Below are 19,426 nucleotides of genomic sequence, written 5' to 3'. Positions count from 1 at the left end.
CAAGATTAGGTTTCTCTGGATGAGAGGCATGGAAAGAATGAACCAGTCTAGGGGCATTCACCTCCATGCTGAAACCCACACCCTTTCCTCTGGACCATAACCCCTCCAGTGCATCAAGTACTGAAGGGAAAGACACTAAAGATGAGAATCCAGAATCCTCAAAATTTGGAACTCCAAATTGCCATCAATCATGATTGGAGGTGGTGGCGGGGGGAGGACTCAAGAGGTTCCACATATTTCTAGAGCAGAAACCCGTGAAACACATTGTGGATCTTAAGAGCCTGAGGTAACTCAAGACGAAACGCTGCTGGGTTAATGACGGCGGTTATTTTATAAGGACCAATAAATCTAGGTCCTAGCTTCCAGGAAGGAACCTTCAACTTGATGTTTCTGGTAGACAACCACACAAAGTCATTTACACTTAGGTTCGGAAACAAGCGTTTCCTGTCAGCCATACGTTTGTACCTGTCTCCCATAATCTTCAAATTACTCTGAACCCCCCACCACACAGAAGAGAGCGATGAAGCAAAACATTCTTCCTCAGGAACTCCCTAAGCCCCTCCCCCACTAAAGGTACCAAACTGTGGAAGAAAACCACCGTATTCAACAAAGAAAGGTGACCTGCCAGTAGACTCTTGGCGATGATTATTAATAGCAAACTCGGCCAGCGGTCAGTAAGATGCCCAATCCTCCTGGTTCTCGGAGACAAAACACCTGAGGTAAGTCTCCAAGTTATGATTAATGAGCTCGGTCTGTCCATTCGACTGAGGATGGAAGGCAGAGGAAAAAGACAACTGCACCCCCAGTCGAGTACAGAAAGCTTTCCAAAACTTAGACACAAACTGGGTTCTCTGATCTGATACCACATCGGAAGGAACCCCATGAAGCTTCACAATCTCATTAATGAATACCTGAGCAAGAGACTTGGCATTCAAAAGTGTCGGTGATGTGGTAAAATGAACCATCTTACTGAATCTATCTACAAACACCAGAACCACAGATACCGGTAGGTCAGTAATAAAATCCATGGCCAAATGTGTCCAGCGCCTGCTAGGAATAGGCAGTTGAAGAAGAAGACCAGACGGACAGGTATGCAATACTTTAGAACGCGCTCAAATACTGCAAGCAGACACATGTTCAACCACATCCTGATGCAATTCGGCCACCAAAAACAATGAGAAAGGAGGTCCGCAGTTGCATTATCATCTGGATGACCAGCAAGGACCAAGTTGTGATGTTCCCTAATTACTTTACGGCACAGATTAGATGGTACAAATAACCTCCCAGAAGGGCAGGAGGCAGGGGCGTCTACACCCTTTTGCAAAATTGGGGCAGGGCTCTCATGGTCACCACCACCAGGGAAGTTCCAGGACAAAGCATCAGCCTTGATGTTTTTAACCCCTGGACGGAAAGCGACAACAAAATGTAACCGAGCAAAAAACAGGGATCACCTAGCCTGCCTAGGGTTGAGACATTTAGCAGATTGAAGATATGACAGGCTCTTATTGTCCGTGATAACAGTAATAGGATGGACTGCCCCCTCCAACCAATGTCGCCATTCTTCGAACGCCAATTTAATCGCCAAAAGCTCCCTATTATCCACGTCATAATTTCTCTAAGCCGAAGATAAATTTTTGGAAAAGAAAGCGCATGGACACCATTTACCAGGGGACAGACCCTGAGACAACACAGCCCCAATCCCCACCTCCAATGTATCAACTTCTACGATAAAAGATTGAGAAACATCAGGTTGACAGAGTATAGGTGCTGTGGCAAAACATCTCTTTAAGGAGGAAAAAGCCTGCTGGGTGGCATTTAACCATTTAAAAAAATCAGACCCCTTTCTTGTCATGTCAGTGAGGGGTTTCACAATTGCCGAATAATTTTGGATACATTTCCGGTGAAAATTAGTAAAGTCCAGAAAGTGCTGTAATGCCTTCAGGTTCTCAGGACGGTCCCAATCAAGTACAGCACGGATCTTCTCCGGATCCATCTGAAAACCCGATGATGACAGCAGGTACCCCAAAAACTGCATCTCCTGGATGGCGAAAACACATTTCTCTAGTTTGGCATATAGTTTGTTATCCCTTAATATCTGTAGTACCTGTTTAACATTCCCCTGATGTGTCTCAAAATCAGGTGAGTAAACCAAAATATCATCCAGATAGACCACCACAAACCTGCCCACTAGATGATGGAAAATATCATTTATGAAATGCTGGAACACTGCAGGTGCATTGGTCAGACCAAAAGGCATAACCAGACTCTCGAAATGCCCCTCAGGGGTATTGAACGCCGTTTTCCATTCGCCCCCCTCTCTGATTCTAACCAGATTCTAGGCTCCCCTTAAATCCAACTTGGAGAACATTGCAGCTCCCACAACCTGGTTGAATAAATCAGGAATCAGAGGAAGAGGGTCCGGATCTCGGACGGTAATTTGATTTAATTCCCGGAAATCTAAACAGGGACATAGACCGCCATCTTTTTTCTTCACGAATAAGAACCTTGCCACCATGGGCAAAGATGAGGATCTGATATGTCCCTTCTCCAGACTCTCAGCAATGAAATCCTTCATGGCTTGTCTCTCCGAAAGCTTATACTGTTTGGACTTGGGTAGTTTAGCTCTGGGAGTCAGGTTATAGTACAGTCATATGCATGATGAAGAGGCAAATCCTGACACCCCTTCTCCGAAAATACATCCTCAAAACAAGACAAAAACATAGGTAAGGTCTCTGTAGAGACCGCAGAAAGGAAAATGTTTAAGCAGTTCTCATGACAGTAATCTCCCCATTCAACAATTTCTTTGGATTGCCAATCCACTATCGGATATGTTTCACCAACCAGGGTAGACCCAGTACAATCGGACTGGGAAGTTTCTCCAGAATATAACAAGGAATTACCTCATAATGAAAAGACTCCACCATCAGTCTTATATTATGTACATCAATAGAGTAAAATCCCAACACTCACATATGTTTTCATTGCTTCCTTTAATGAACCACGAAAGACTATTGATGAGCGAGTACGTTCGGTTAACCCTTTCTCCGAGTATACTCGGCCGAGCACCGAGTATTTATAGAATGCTCGGGCTTTAAGTTTTCTTCGCTCCGTGAACATGATTTGCAACTGTTTGACAGATTTAATACATGTGAGGAATGCCTGTTTTTCGAGCATTCCTCACATGTACTAAATCTGTCAAACAGTTGCAAATCATGTTCACGGAGCGACGAAAACTTAAAGCCCGAGCATTCTATAAATACTCGGTGCTCAGCCGAGTATACTCGGCGAAAGGGTTAACCGAACATACTCGTTCATCACTAGGAAAGACGTTTCAGCCCATCCCGAGCTTTCATCAATTGTGGACTAGTATTAACAACATTTTTTTATAGGGAACAACCCCGGAAATACCAAACAAATACAAAAAATAAATTATGACAGAAAAAAAGAACTACAAAAACTAAATAAAAATTTTTGAATGACCAAAACTTTTCTACCAAACAAAAGGATTTTATCTTGGATACTTTGAAGGTGGTTTTATGTGAAAACTACTTTCTTTTTCAGGAAGTTTTTTACAAACAACAACGTGGTTCGGCAATGGGTGCTAATTAGTGATGAGCGAGCATGCTCGCTACAGCTCGGTGCTTGCCCGAGCATATCACTGCTCGAGATGCTCGGCGCTCGCCGAGTATTTCCGGGGTTGCTCGGCAGGAGCTCGGGTCCCCTCCCTGAATGTTTGGGGGTCTTTACAGAGCCAATGAACATGCAGGGATTGCCTTCCACTCACTGTAATGCCGCAGCCATGTTGGTTGTGGCATTACAGTGATTGGCTGGCCGCACAGCGTCATCAGGTCTATATCAGACCTGGCGCCACCATGCTCGTCACAGTCACTCCAGAATCAGACAGTGTAGGTACAGGTGCTGCTGCGCTAGGGAGAGATTTGCTTGTTTCTAGTTAGTGTAGGTGTACCAAACTATATTAGAGACACATATCCAACTCAACAAACAGTCCTTCTGAGGACTAATCCATCTGCAGAGATATCAGGCAGGCAGTGTATATAGGCAGACAGGCAGAGTATATAGCAGACTGCAGTGCATATACCACAAGAGGCTCCATGCCAGTTTTGACTGCTGCTGCTGCTGTTAGATGTTTCTAGAAATAGGCCCAGGTCTCAGGGGCCAGGAATCATTTTTTTTGGGGATCTTAATCCTCATTATTTTCTTAAAAAGCAATCCAGAGAACACCGTTTTTCTGCGGCATTTGCTTGTTGGCACTGCAGAATACAGCCAGGTCCTTTCCATATTAGAGCACTAAAAATCCAGCTATTTAAAACTGTGGTTTCTACACAGATCACATATAATTGCGCTGAAAATACTGACATTTCTGGCCTCCATTAAAAAAAAATTCAGTGTGTCAGTGAAGCTATTTACACCAGTTTGCTGTTCAAAATAGTTACCTACAGGCCGGGTATTTAAAACTGTGTTTTCTCCATCACACGGATCACATATACGTTTTCAGAAAATACTGCCATTTCTGGCCTCCATTAAAAAAAAATTTCAGTGTGTCAGTGAAGCAATTAAGAGCAGTTTGCTGTTCAAAATAGTTACCTACAGGCCAGGTATTTAAAACCGTGTTTTCTTCGCCACACTGATCACATATATGTTTTCAGAAAATACTGCCATTTCTGGCCTCCATTAAAAATTTGTTTCAGTGTGTCAGTGAAGCTATTGACACCAGTTTGCTGTTCAAACTACTTACCTACAGGCCACATATTTAAAACTGTGTTTTCTCCATCGCACGGATCACATATACGTTTTCAGAAAATACTGCCATTTCTGACCTCCATTAAAAAAAAATTTCAGTGTGTCAGTGAAGCTATTGACACCAGTTTGCTGTTCAAAATAGTTACCTACAGGCCAGGTATTTAAAACTGTGGTTTGTCCATCACACGGATCACATATAAGTTTTCAGAAAATACTGCCATTTCTGACCTCCATTAAAAGTTTGTTTCAGTGTGTCAGTGAAGCTATTGACATCAGTTTGCTGTTCAAAATAGTTACCTACAGGCCAGGTATTTAAAACCGAGTTTTCTCCGTCACACGGATCACATATACGTTTTCAGAAAATACTGCCATTTCTGGCCTCCATTAAAAGAAAATTTCAATGTGTCAGTGAAGCTATTGACACCAGTTTGCTGTTCAAAATAGTAACCGACAGGCCAGGTAATTAAAAGTGTGTTTTCTCCATCACACGGATCACATATACGTTTTCAGAAAATACTGCCATTTCTGGCCTCCATTAAAAAAAATTTCAGTGTGTCAGTGAAGCTATTTACACCAGTTTGCTGTTCAAAATAGTAACCTACAGGCCAGGTATTTAAAAGTGTGCTTTATCCATCACACGGATCACATATACGTTTTCAGAAAATACTGCCATTTCTGGCCTCTATTAAAAAAAAAATTCAGTGTCTCAGTGAAGCTATTGACACCAGTTTGCTGTTTAAAATAGTTACCTACAGGCCAGGTATTTAAAACCGAGTTTTCTCCGTCACACGGATCACATATACGTTTTCAGAAAATACTGCCATTTCTGGCCTCCATTAAAAAAAAATTTCAATGTGTCAGTGAAGCTATTGACACCAGTTTGCTGTTCAAAATACCTACCTACAGGCCAGGTATTTAAAACTATGTTTTATCTGTCACACGGATCACATATACGTTTTCAGAAAATACTGCCATTTCTGGCCTCCATTAAAAAAAATTTCAGTGTGTCAGTGAAGCTATTTACACCAGTTTGCTGTTCAAAATAGTAACCTACAGGCCAGGTATTTAAAAGTGTATTTTATCCATCACACGGATCACATATACGTTTTCAGAAAATACTGCCATTTCTGGCCTCTATTAAAAAAAAATTTCAGTGTGTCAGTGAAGCTATTGACACCAGTTTGCTCTTCAAAATAGTTACCTACAGGCCAGGTATTTAAAACCGTGTTTTCCCCACCACACTGATCACATATATGTTTTCAGAAAATACTGCCATTTCTGACCTCCATTAAAAATTTGTTTCAGTGTGTCAGTGAAGCTATTGACACCAGTTTGCTGTTCAAACTACTTACCTACAGGCCAGGCATTTAAAACTGTGTTTTCTCCGTCGCACGGATCACATATACGTTTTCAGAAAATACTGCCATTTCTGACCTCCATTAAAAAAAAAATTCAGTTTGTCAGTGAAGCTATTGACATCAGTTTGATGTTCAAAATAGTTACCTACAGGCCAGGTATTTAAAATTGTGGTTTGTCCGTCAAACGGATCACATATACGTTTTCAGAAAATACTGCCATTTCTGACCTCCATTAAAAATTTGTTTCAGTGTGTGAGGGAAGCTATTGACACCAGTTTGCTGTTCAAAATAGTTACCTACAGGCCAGGTATTTAAAACTGTGTTTTCTCCATCACACGGATCACATATACGTTTTCAGAAAATACTGCCATTTCTGGCCTCCATTAAAAGAAAATTTCAGTGTGTCAGTGAAGCTATTGACACCAGTTTGCTGTTCAAAATAGTTACCTACAGACCAGGTATTTAAAACTATGTTTTATCTGTCACACGGATCACATATACGTTTTCAGAAAATACTGCCATTTCTGGCCTCTATTAAAAAAAAATTTCTGTGTGTCAGTGAAGCTATTGACACCAGTTTGATGTTCAAAATAGTTACCTACAGGCCAGGCATTTAAAACTGTGGTTTGTCCGTCACACGGATCACTTTTACGTTTTCAGAAAATACTGCCATTTCTGACCTCCATTAAAAATTTGTTTCAGTGTGTCAGTGAAGCTATTGACACCAGTTTGCTGTTCAAAATAGTTATCTATAGGCCAGGTATTTAAAACTGTGTTTTCTCCGTCACACGGATCACATATACGTTTTCAGAAAATACTGCCATTTCTGGCCTCCATTAAAAAAAAATTTCAGAGTGTCAGTGAAGCTATTGACACCAGTTTGCTGCTCAAAATAATTACCTACAGGTCAGGTATGTAAAACTGTGGTTTGTCCGTCACACGGATCGCATATAAGTTTTCAGAAAATATTGCCATTTCTGACCTCCATTAAAAGTTTGTTTCAGTGTGTCAGTGAAGCTATTGACACCAGTTTGCTGTTCAAAATAGTTACCTACAGGCCAGGTATTTAAACCTGTGTTTTTTCCATCACATGGATCACATATACGTTTTCAGAAAATACTGCCATTTCTGGCCTCCATTAAAAGAAAATTTCAGTGTGTCAGTGAAGCTATTGACACCAGTTTGTTGTTCAAAATACTTACCTACAGGCCAGGTATTTAAAACTATGTTTTCTCTGTCACACGGATCACATATACGTTTTCAGAAAGTACTGCCATTTCTGGCCTCCATTAACAAAAAAATTCAGTGTGTCAGTGAAGCTATTGACACCAGTTTGCTGTTCAAAATAGTAACCTACAGGCCAGGTAATTAAAAGTGTGTTTTCTCCATCACACGGATCACATATACGTTTTCAGAAAATACTGCCATTTCTGGCCTTTATTTAAAGACTGTTTCAGTGTGTCAGTGAAGCTATTGACACCAGTTTGCTGTTCAAAATAGTTACCTACAGGCCAGGTATTTAAAACCGTGTTTTCTCCGTCACACGGATCACATATACGTTTTCAGAAAATACTGCCATTTCTGGCCTCCATTAAAAGAAAATTTCAATGTGTCAGTGAAGCTATTGACACCAGTTTGCTGTTCAAAATACTTACCTACAGGCCAGGTATTTAAAACTATGTTTTATCTGTCACACGGATCACATATACGTTTTCAGAAAATACTGCCATTTGTGGCCTCCATTAACAAAAAAAATCAGTGTGTCAGTGAAGCTATTTACACCAGTTTGCTGTTCAAAATAGTTACCTACAGGCCAGGTATTTAAAACCGTGTTTTCTCCGCCTCACTGATCACATATATGTTTTCAGAAAATACTGCCATTTCTAGCCTCCATTAAAAATTTGTTTCAGTGTGTCAGTGAAGCTTTTGACACCAGTTTGCTGTTCAAACTACTTACCTACAGGCCACATATTTAAAACTGTGTTTTCTCCGTCGCACCGATCACATATATGTTTTCAGAAAATACTGCCATTTCTGACCTCCATTAAAAAAAAATTTCAGTGTGTCAGTGAAGCTATTGACACCAGTTTGCTGTTCAAAATAGTTACCTACAGGCCAGGTATTTAAAACTGTGGTTTGTCCGCTACACGGATCACATATACGTTTTCAGAAAATACTGCCATTTCTGGCCTTTATTAAAAGATTGTTTCAGTGTGTCAGTGAAGCTATTGACACCAGTTTGCTGTTCAAAATAGTTACCTACAGGCCAGGCATTTAATACTGTGTTTTCTCCGTCACACAGATTACATATACATTTTCAGAAAATACTGCCATTTCTGGCCTCCATTAAAAAAAAATTTCAGTGTGTCAGTGAAGCTATTGACACCAGTTTGCTGATCAAAATAATTACCTACAGGTCAGGTATGTAAAACTGTGGTTTGTCCGTCACACGGATCGCATATACGTTTTCAGAAAATATTGCCATTTCTGGCCTACATTAAAAGAAAATTTCAGTGTGTCAGTGAAGCTATTGACACCAGTTTGCTGTTCAAAATACTTACCTACAGGCCAGGTATTTAATACTATATTTTATCTGTCACACGGATCACATATACGTTTTCAGAAAATACTGCCATTTCTGGCCTCCATTAAAAATTTGTTTCTGTGGGTCAGTGAAGCTATTGACACCAGTTTGCTGTTCAAACTACTTACCTACAGGCCAGGTATTTAAAACTGTGTTTTCTCTGTCGCACGGATCACATATACGTTTTCAAAAAATACTGCCATTTCTGACCTCCATTAAAAAAAAATTTCAGTGTGTCAGTGAAGCTATTGTCATCAGTTTGATATTCAAAATAGTTACCTACAGGCCAGGTATTTAAAACTGTGGTTTGTCCATCAAACGGATCACATATATGTTTTCCGAAAATACTGCCATTTCTGACCTCCATTAAAAATTTGTTTCAGTGTGTGAGGGAAGCTATTGCCACCAGTTTGCTGTTCAAAATAGTTACCTACAGGCCAGGTATTTAAAACTATGTTTTCTCCATCACACGGATCACATATATACGTTTTCAGAAAATACTGCCATTCCTGGCCTCCATTAAAAAAAAATTTCAGTGTGTCAGTGAAGCTATTGACACCAGTTTGCTGTTCAAAATAGTTACCTACAGGCCAGGTATTTAAAAATGTGGTTTGTCCGTCACACGGATCACATATAAGTTCGCTCTAGATTCAGTCATTTTTAGTGAGAGTGGAAGATATTGTCCTCCATTTAAAATGGGCAAGGCAAGTGGCAAGGGACGGGGAACTGGATGTTATGGTGATGGTGCATGCAGAGGACAAGGCCGTGGGCAAGCTGAAAATGTGCCACAACAAACACCCACATCTTGTCGCTCGACCTTCCTGTCCCAATTAATAGAGGACCGCAGAACACCACTATTGAACACAGAGCAGTATGAAAAGATTATTGGTTGGATAGAAGATAATGCTTCCAGTCACTTAGCCACCACCACCACCACCTTGTCTTCCACACGGTCAAGTCTCAGTAGCTGTGAGTCTGGACCGCATATTCCTCACCCTGAAACTCCTTCTTCCCACAGTGCCAAGTGCCCAGAGACAACTGATCCCACACTTGGACACTCCGAAGAGCTGTTCACTTTTCCATTTATAGATTCAGCTTCTCGCCCGGTTCACTTGAAGCGGGGCAAGAGGAGATCACATGTAGCAATGCCCAAATATTTGAGCATCCACGGTCACACGAAGGCGACGGTGGGAAATTGTTACAAGAGGTGGACGATGATGAGACATAATTGCCAGAAAATCAGGAGGAGGACCAGGGTGCGGAAGTGGAAGGCGAGGTGGTGGATAATATAGTAACTGATGCACAGTGAGGAGAGCAGCACACAGGCGGAGGGAGGCAGAGCACCCCAACAGGCAGGAAGAAGCAGTGTGATGGCCGCAGAGAGAAGACAGGCAACCGTTCCCCGTAACACCAACACGAAGGAAGTTGCCAGTACAACTGTTATGTCTTCCCGAGTCTCTTTGTTTTTTAAAGGCTCTGCCAATAACCCCAAAAAGGCCATTTGCACCAGGCCAGCATCAGCAGGGGTGGCAAAACTACCAGCCTGACCACCACCAGCATGATCAGGCACATGGCAGCAAAGCACCTGACTTTGTGGGCCGAACTCCAGGGTCCCGAAACAGTGTCTGCTGGTGGCACCACTGCTTCTTCCGCTGTTGTGCATGCAAGCCAATCCCCTGTCCATGGTGCATGCAAAGATGCCTCCTGCCCTGCACCTGTTATTGCAAACTCTCAAGTAGCAGCATCAGGAAGCACATCCTTGTCCCAGTGCAGCGTTCAGTTGTCCATACCCCAGTCCTTGGAACGTAAGCGCAAATACGTAGCCAACGCCCCACAGGCCACACTACTAAATTCCCACTTTTCGCGACTGCTTGCGCTCGAAATGTTGCCTTTTAGGCTCGTGGAGACTAAAGCATTCCACAAACTGATGGCGGTGACCGCTCGTCAGTACTCGGTCCCCAGCCGCCATTATTTCTCCCGGTGTGCCGTCCCCGCATTACACAAGCACGTGTCCCAAAACATTAGCCGTGCTCTAAACAACGCAGTTACCGGGAAAGTTCACCTAACCACAGACACGTGGACAAGTGCTTGTGGGCAGGGACGGTACATCTCGCTAACTGCACACTGGCTTAACATAGTGGAAGCCAGGACCGAGTCGGACCTTGGGACGGAACACGTCCTCTCCACGCCAAAGATCGCAGACCCTAGGTCAATCAGGGTTGCCCCCACAGTCTACAGCTCCTGCACCTCATCCTTCTCAGCCTCCTCCTCCTCTTCTGCCTCCATCTCCGAAATAACCACATCAGTCACAAGCTGGAAGCACTGCAGCACAGCCTCGGCCAAGAGGCAACAGGTGTTATGTTCTGCTACCAGAGCTAAGGAAAGAGAGGAGATCTGTCCCTACGATAGAACTCAGCTTAATCCCTACGATGTAACAGGGGACCTGATCCTGCGATCAGACCTGCTGAAGTCCTAAGCTAGTCTGTACGGAGACCTATAGATGTGGGGAAGGAATCCCTACAAGTACTAAGGACTGGGAGGAAAATGGGACACCTCCTAACAGAAATAGTAGCAGACAGACGAACAAACAAAATATATAGAACATAGAGGTCCGTAGACCAAGCAAACTAACAGAGTTAGATACAGGGCACAGGCTAGCTAGAAAGTAGTTAAACAATGAAGTCCAGCAAAGCCAGAAGGGCGGAGCAGGATTAAATAGGCCAACAAGGTCATGTGACCAGCAAAGGAAAAAAAACTAAGAACAAGGTTCTAACAGTACCCTCCCTTCTAAGAGGATCCTCTGGATCCCCTAGGACCAGGCTTATCAGGAAATCTCCTGTGAAATGCTCTGATAAGTCTGGACGCGGAAACATCATCCGACCTCACCCAAGAGTTATCCTCGGGTCCGAAACCTTTCCAGGCCACAAGATACTGCAAACTACCTCTATACTGTCTAGAGTTAAGGATGCGAGAAATTTCATATTCCCCGTCCTCCACCACCGGAGGAACAGAGGCAGAGGCGTCACAATCCGATACAACAGCTTTTTTCAACAGAGAGACATGAAATACCGGATTAATTCTCCAGGAGGTAGGAACCTCCAACCTAACAGCAGATTGGTTGACAACCTGAAGCACCTTAAAGGGCCCTACAAACTTGGGACCCAATTTCTTAGAAGGAATCCTCAACCGCAGATTCCTAGAGGACAACCAAACCATGTCACCAACAGCGAACAAAACCTCCTGTCGTTTCCTATCAAAGTAGTCTTTAGATTTTCTGTTGGCCTCCTGAAGATTACCACGCACATCCGTCCAAACTCTCTCCAAATCACCGGAAAAATTCTCCTCCTCAGGCACGGCAGATTCCAACTTGGAGAACGACCCAAACGACGGATGTCTCCCAGAACAACAAAAAAAAGGCGAACAACCAGCAGAAGAAGATGTATGATTGTTCAGAGCAAATTCAGCAAGTGGCAGAAACTCAGACCACCCCTCTTGATTGTCTGCCACAAAACAACGCAAGAACTGCTCAACATCCTGGTTTTTCCTTTCTGTCTGGCCATTAGATTCAGGATGATATCCGGACGAGAACGACAAATGAACTCCCAACCTGTCACAAAAGGCACGCCAAAAACGAGCCACGAACTGAGGACCTCTATCAGAAACAATGTCAGTAGGAACGCCATGAAGTCTGACAATTTCCTTGACAAAGGCCTTAGCGAGAGTTTTAGCGCAGGGCAGTTTGACGAAGGGAACCAAGTGACACATCTTGCTAAAACGGTCCACGACCACCCAGATGACAGTAAAACCCTCAGAGGGGGGAAGGTCAGTTATAAAGTCCATAGCCAAATGTGTCCAAGGAGCACTGGGAACCTCCAAAGGACAAAGCAACCCCGCAGCAGGAGTATGTGAGGACTTAGATCTAGCACAAATAGTACATTGGCGCACCCACTTAATGACTTCCTTCTGCCATCCAGGCCACCAAAAACTGCGACCCACCAGTCTCTTGGTCTCAGAGATTCCGGGATGACCTGCCAACCGAGATTCGTGACACTCAACAAACAAATCTCTCCTAAAGGTCCCAGGCACAAACAACCTCCCATGAGGAGTGTTAGATGGGGCATTCTCCTGTGCTTTAAGAATCTCATCTTCCAAAACGGAGTCCAAAGCAGCTATCACAACACCTTCTTGTAAAATGTTCTCCTCTTTCTCAGCACCGACTATGGGAGAGAAACTGCGAGACAAGGCATCCGCCTTAACATTCTTAGTACCAGGGATGTAAGTAACGGAGAAATTAAACCGCGAGAAAAACAGTGCCCACCTAGCCTGACGGGCATTCAGGCGCTTGGCAGCATCAAGATATATCAGATTTTTATGATCCGTAAGAACCTGAACGGGAAATTCCGCACCTTCCAAGAAGTGGCGCCAGTGTTCAAATGCGAGTTTAATAGCCAATAATTCCCGATTACCAATATCGTAATTCAGTTCAGTCTCCGAAAAAAATTTTGAAAAAAAGGCACAGGGATGTAATCCATCCCCGTTATCCTGAGACAATACTGCGCCAACCCCCACAGAGGAAGCATCAACCTCAACCAAAAACGGCTTAGTCACATCAGGCTGCATAAGGATGGGAGCAGAGGTGAACCTCTCCTTGAGATAGACAAAAGCTTCAATGGCCTCAGAAGACCACTGAACCGCATCAGCACCTTTCCTGGTGAGATCGGTCAGAGGTTTGACAATACTAGAAAAAATTTTTATGAATTTTCTGTAATAATTGGCGAAACCCAAAAACCTCTGTATCGATTTCAAACCAATAGGCCTAGGCCATTCCTGTACAGCTTGAACTTTAACCGGGTCCATCTCAAAACCTTCGCTGGAGATAATGTAGCCCAAAAAACTAATTCTCTGTACAGCGAACTCACATTTCTCCAGCTTAGCAAAAAGCGAATTGTCCATTAACAACTGTAATACCTCACGTACGCTCCGCCAATGAGACTCCAGATCCGGCGAATAAATCAAAATGTCATCCAAATACACAACCACATTTTTGCCGATCAAAGGTCTAAGGATGTCATTAATAAGATTCTGAAAAAATGCAGGAGCATTAGTAAGACCAAAAGGCATAACCAGATTCTCAAAATGACCCACAGGAGTGTTAAAAGCAGTCTTCCATTCGTCACCCTCCTTCATGCGCAACAGATTGTATGCCCCCTTAAGGTCAATTTTAGAGAACCACTTGGCCCCCATTAACTGGTTAAACAGATCAGGAATCAATGGCAGTGGGTAAGGATTGCGTACAGTAATTTTGTTAATCTCACGAAAATCCAGACAAGGACGTAAACCGCCGTCCTTTTTTTTAACAAAAAAAAATCCAACCGCCACAGGAGACTTAGAGGGCCTAATGTGACCGGCGGCCAAACTTGTCTGTATGTATTCCTCCAAAGCCTTTCTCTCAGGAATAGTAAGGTTAAATAAACGACTTTTAGGAAGAGTCGCTCCAGGGACAAATTCAATAGAACAATCATAGTCTCTATGGGGAGGCAAAACCTGCGATTCCTTCTCAGAAAAAACTCTCCAAAAATCCTGAATAGGAACAGGTAATTCTCCCCTATCCAAAGCTGCAATACGCCCGTTACAACACTTGTCATAACATTTATGGCTCCAGGATTTAATTTCACTGGTAGACCAATCCAGTACAGGATTGTGAAATTTTAACCAGGGCAATCCCAATATTACTGGAGAAGGCAAGTTATTCAACACTACCAAATCCAATTTCTCATGGTGAACACCATTAATAGTGAGAGGAAATTCACAGACCTTGAGAGTAATATTCTTCAAAGGGGAACCATCCACAGAGACCACAGCAATGGGGGATGATAAAGGTTCGGGTTTTAAATTGAGTCTTTCCAAGAATCCCCCATCAATTACATTCAGAGTAGACCCACAATCAACAAACAACCGAAATTCCATTAATTTTTCCTGAGCAATCGTGGAAGCAGCTAAAAATACACCCTTGGAATTTAAACAGGCAATACGGGCATGACTGACCATTTTTTTTTCTTTCTTGATACGAAGCTCACAGTCTTTAATCAAATGACCAGATTTTCCGCAATAGAAACACAAGCCTTCAGAAAATCTGCGATCTTTTTCTTGAGAGCGAGGTGCCATCGCTCCAATCTCCATCGATTCACCACTGTTAGTACACACATTCTCATAACCAGAAACTGAAATAGCAGAGGATTTGCTCTCATTAACCCTTGCACGCAGTCTCCTATCCACCCGTATAGCTAATTGCATAGCCTGTTGCAAATCTTCAGGTGTAGGATAAGCAATTAGCAGGTCTTTAACCCTTTCACTGAGCCCAGCAAGAAATAGACTTTTCAGAGCAGAATCGTTCCACCCTGTTTGAGTAGACCATCGACGGAAATGAGTACAATATTTTTCCACATTACCTGATCCCTGTCTCAAATGTCTTAACTCAGTCTCAGCTGATGCGACACGGTCAGAATCATCATATAATAGTCCCAAAGCAGAAAAAAAACTATCCACTGATCTGAAGCATGTATCACTAGGTTGCAAAGAAAAGGCCCACTCCTGAGGCTCTTTGCGCAAAAGTGACATTATAAACCCTATGCGCTGGGAATCATCCCCAGAGGACTTGGGTCTCAAACGAAAATACAATAAGCAAGCATTTTTAAATGAAAAAAATTCTCGGTGTTCACCAAAAAATAAATCCGGCAAACGTACCTTAGGCTCCAAGAAATGTGCTCCAGGACAGTTACTCACGTGCTGACGGAGCTCAGTCACCTCCAAAGAGAGTCCCTGCAGGTGTTTAGCCAAATCCAGAACCGACACCATGATGGAACAGAAAAAAAAATCTTTCCTTAGAGCATTTGCTGGGCTGGACTTACTGTTATGTTCTGCTACCAGAGCTAAGGAAAGAGAGGAGATCTGTCCCTACGATAGAACTCAGCTTAATCCCTACGATGTAACAGGGGACCTGATCCTGCGATCAGACCTGCTAAAGTCCTAAGCTAGTCTGTACGGAGACCTATAGATGTGGGGAAGGAATCCCTACAAGTACTAAGGACTGGGAGGAAAATGGGACACCTCCTAACAGAAATAGTAGCAGACAGACGAACAAACAAAATATATAGAACATAAAGGTCCGTAGACCAAGCAAACTAACAGAGTTAGATACAGGGCACAGGCTAGCTAGAAAGTAGTTAAACAATGAAGTCCAGCAAAGCCAGAAGGGCGAAGCAGGATTAAATAGGCCAACAAGGTCATGTGACCAGCAAAGGAAAAAAAACTAAGAACAAGGTTCTAACAACAGGCTGTGTTGATGCTAATAAGTTTAGGTGACAAACCGCACAATGCTGAAGAGTTGTGGACATCTATGAAAGAGCAGACAGATCTGTGGCTCACACCGCTGAACCTACAGCAAGACATGGTCATGTGTGACAATGGCCGGAACCTGGTGGTGACTCTGAGGCGAGGCGAGCTCACACACATATCATGCCTGGCCCATGTGCTTAACCTCGTGGTTCAGCGATTTCTCAAATCGTACCCGGAGCTGCTGGAGCTGCTTATTAAAGTACGTCACCTGTGTGCCTATTTTAGAAAGTCACCTACAGCTTCTGCCACCCTTGCCATGTTTCAGCAGCATTTGCAGCTTCCGGCTCAGATACTGGTGTGTGATGTCTCCACTTGTTGGAACTCTACACTGCAGATGTTGGGAAGGATTTGTGAGCAGAAGAGGGCAGTTGTTGAGTACCAGCATCAACAAAGCTGTCGGTATTCAGTTCAGACCTCAGGAGTGGACATGGATGTCAGACATATATACCATCCTCCAAAATTTTCAGGACTCTGTGGCACCCTGCTACAACAGGTACCACAGGATCCAAAAGGGTGCATGGACGGACTTCTCCACAAGAGGCTCTCATTACATACAAACACCTCCACCCTTCCACCTGATACCACCAGAGGGAGCCCTCTTAGGGATATATATATGGAGGGTGGAGCCAGGCAGTTCAGAGAGTCTCTCAGTCTGAGAGAGAGCGTGCTGACGCTGAGAGCAGCAAAGATGCTGAGGGCCCCGAGTGTGGCCGAAGGCAAAGAGGAGAGGAGAGAGGAGTTGAGGGGGCAGAGGAGCATCATAGGCTCACCCCGAGTTTACAAACTGGACACCGGGTCCGCGCCTACAGGGTCCTTTATACCCAGTAGGGATCACCGGCATACCAGGAGGACTACAAGTCCCTGGCCGACCTGAAGCTAACCCATTAAAGGACCAGGAACCATGAAGGCCCCGGTGCCCAGGGATAGTGATTGCCAGCGGAAGGTCCTACTACCAAGCGACAGGTGAAGAGAGCAACATGACACAGAAGCTAGGCCCAGTTGCAGGCTGGCCAGGAGCTTAGAGAGAGGGAGACACGGACCAGGAGGCCCTATACCCACTCACCAGGGAGAAGTCCTGAAGTGCACCCTTCCTACCGAGTACCCTGGACCGTACCTGACATCCGCACCAGAAAAGGTATTGAAGTGAATCTCCTGTCTCTGTCAGTTACTCCTGCTGCGCCATCCTGACTGCACTACAAGCCCCAGCATCACCACCCACCATCAAACTCTACACTACCCTGAGGCCCGCTCCACCTGTGGGGAGCTGTTCCATCCTAGCTGCCCTATCAACTGCCTCAGAGGTCTGCCGCAGCGCTGGTACAAATTACCAGAAACCACAGGTGGCGTCACGATCAAACTACAAATCCCATATAAACTATCCCCTTTTTGTTGACCGCCCTGGGCCACGGACCGGGCCAGCCACTGTGACATATCCCCCCCCCCAGCATCCATAGGCCCGGACACCGAGTACCCCACTGCCCTGGGGGCGCGTCAACTCCACCAAGATGGTGAGCGGCGATGACGCCATAATTAGCGTCACCATCCCGCTTTTCTGTCTTCTGAAACGCTCTCTGCTCACAATCAAAGAGGCAAAAAAGAAGCAAGACAAAAATATATCTCATACCCTACCATAATTATATATAAATGTAAAGCAAAATTGCATAATAAATCTAGGGTACTTAGTGAACTATTTTTGATCAAAAAAAGTATACAAGCCGTCCCACCAGCGGCAAGGTGACCCTAAATTGGGACGGTACCTATACTGCCTATATTAAAAACCTTACTGTATATCAAAGTTGAAGTAATGCATATAAAAGGGTAGACAAATAGGACCGAGTCCCAACTCCAGACCACCTAGGCCCGTGGTAAGCTACATATATACCAATCAGCTCAACAAAGGGCATGCCACACCCTTAAATTGCACAGAATGCAAACAAGTCAAAATAACAGACAATGTGAACTAAGGTCTAAGATGGCAGACATACAAGAAACAGAGGCATGTTCACACTAGCAAAAAAGAAGCAAGACAAAAATATATCTCATACCCTACCATAATTATATATAAATGTAAAGCAAAATTGCATAATAAATATAGGGTACTTAGTGAACTATTTTTGATCAAAAAAAGTATACAAGCCGTCCAACCAGCGGCAAGGTGACCCTAAATTGGGACGGTACCTATACTGCCTATATTAAAAACCTTACTGTATATCAAAGTTGAAGTAATGCATATAAAAGGGTAGACAAATAGGACCGGGTCCCAACTCCAGACCACCTAGGCCCGTGGTAAGCTACATATATACCAATCAGCTCAACAAAGGGCATGCCACACCCTTAAATTGCACAGAATGCAAACAAGTCAAAAAACCAGACAATGTGAACTGAGGTCTAAGATGGCAGACATACAAGAAACAGAGGCATGTTCACACTAGCAAAAAAGAAGCAAGACAAAAATATATCTCATACCCTACCATAATTATATATAAATGTAAAGCAAAATTGCATAATAAATATAGGGTACTTAGTGAACTATTTTTGATCAAAAAAAGTATACAAGCCGTCCCACCAGCGGCAAGGTGACCCTAAATTGGGACGGTACCTATACTGCCTATATTAAAAACCTTACTGTATATCAAAGTTGAAGTAATGCATATAAAAGGGTAGACAAATAGGACCGGGTCCCAACTCCAGACCACCTAGGCCCGTGGTAAGCTACATATATACCAATCAGCTCAACAAAGGGCATGCCACACCCTTAAATTGCACAGAATGCAAACAAGTCAAAAAACCAGACAATGTGAACTGAGGTCTAAGATGGCAGACATACAAGAAACAGAGGCATGTTCACACTAGCAAAAAAGAAGCAAGAAAAAAATATATCTCATACCCTACCATAATTATATATAAATGTAAAGCAAAATTGCATAATAAATATAGGGTACTTAGTGAACTATTTTTGATCAAAAAAAGTATACAAGCCGTCCCACCAGCGGCAAGGTGACCCTAAATTGGGACGGTACCTATACTGCCTATATTAAAAACCTTACTGTATATCAAAGTTGAAGTAATGCATATAAAAGGGTAGACAAATAGGACCGGGTCCCAACTCCAGACCACCTAGGCCCGTGGTAAGCTACATATATACCAATCAGCTCAACAAAGGGCATGCCACACCCTTAAATTGCACAGAATGCAAACAAGTCAAAAAACCAGACAATGTGAACTGAGGTCTAAGATGGCAGACATACAAGAAACAGAGGCATGTTCACACTAGCAAAAAAGAAGCAAGACAAAAATATATCTCATACCCTACCATAATTATATATAA

Source organism: Phyllobates terribilis, unplaced genomic scaffold (genome assembly GCF_046119375.1).
Source record: "Phyllobates terribilis strain yellow unplaced genomic scaffold, ASM4611937v1 Scaffold_2__4_contigs__length_985480577, whole genome shotgun sequence".
NCBI classification, from domain to species: domain Eukaryota; kingdom Metazoa; phylum Chordata; class Amphibia; order Anura; family Dendrobatidae; genus Phyllobates; species Phyllobates terribilis.
This window is presented reverse-complemented; position numbering follows the sequence as displayed.